Genomic DNA, 1,317 nt, shown 5'->3' with positions numbered 1-1,317 from the left:
GCCTCGGCCCGCATGCCTTGCTACGGCGTCGCCCAACATGCAGTGCCACGGCCTCGGCCCGCATGCCATGCCACGGCCTCGGCCCGCATGCCTTGCCACGGCGTCGCCCAACAGGCCATGCCACGGCCTCGGCCCGCATGCCTTGCCACGGCCTCGGCCGCGCATGCCATGCCACCGCGTTGCCCGGCATGCCATGCCTTGGCCTCGGTCAACATGCCATGCCACGGCCTCGGCCTCGGCCCGCATGCCTTGCTACGGCGTCGCCCAACATGCAGTGCCACGGCCTCGGCCCGCATGCCATGCCACGGCCTCGGCCCGCATGCCTTGCCACGGCGTCGCCCAACATGCCATGCCACGGCCTCGGCTAGCATGCCATGCCACGGCCTCGGCCCGCATGCCTTGCCAAGGCGTTGCCCAACATGCCATGCCATGCCATGCCACGGCCTCGGCCCGCATGTCTTGCCAAGGCGTAGCCCAACATGCCATGCCACGGCCTCGGCCCGCATGCCTTGCCACGGCGTTGCCCAGCATGCCATGCCACCGCGTTGCCCGGCATGCCATGCCTTAGCCTTGGCCAGCATGGCATGCCACGGCCTCGGCCATCATGCCATGCCACGGCCTCGGCCCGCATGCCTTGCCACGGCGTTGCCCAACATGCCATGCCACGGCCTCGGCCCGCATGCCATGCCATGCCATGCCTTGGCCTTGGCCAGCATGACATGCCACGGCCTCGGCCCGCATGCCTTGCTACGGCGTCGCCCAACAAGCCATGCCACGGCCTCGGCCCGCATGACATGCCACGGCCTCGGACCGCATGCCTTGCTACGGCGTCGCCCCACATGCCATGCCACGGCCTCGGCCCGCATGCCATGCCACGGCCTCGGCCCGCATGACATGCCACGGCCTCGGCCATCATGCCATGCCACGGCCTCGGCCCGCATGCCTTGCCACGGCGTTGCCCAACATGCCATGCCACGGCCTCGGCCCGCATGCCATGCCATGCCACGGCCACGGCCCGCATGCCATGCCACGGCCACGGCCTCGGCCCGCATGCCTTGCTACGGCGTCGCCCAACATGCCATGCCACGGCCTCGGCCCGCATGCCGTGCCACGGCCTCGGCCCGCATGCCGTGCCACGGCCTCGGCCCGCATGCCTTGCCACGGCGTTGCCCAACATGCCATGCCACGGCCTCGGCCCGCATGCCATGCCATGCCACGGCCCGCATGTCTTGCCACGGCGTTGCCAAACATGCCATGCCACGGCCTCGGCCCGCACGCCTTGCGACGGCGTCGCCCAACATGCCATGCCACGGCCAC

The sequence above is a fragment of the Camellia sinensis genome, chromosome 12, assembly GCF_055761805.1.
Source record: "Camellia sinensis isolate YWXY chromosome 12, ASM5576180v1, whole genome shotgun sequence".
Taxonomy (NCBI): Eukaryota; Viridiplantae; Streptophyta; class Magnoliopsida; order Ericales; family Theaceae; genus Camellia; species Camellia sinensis.
This window is presented reverse-complemented; position numbering follows the sequence as displayed.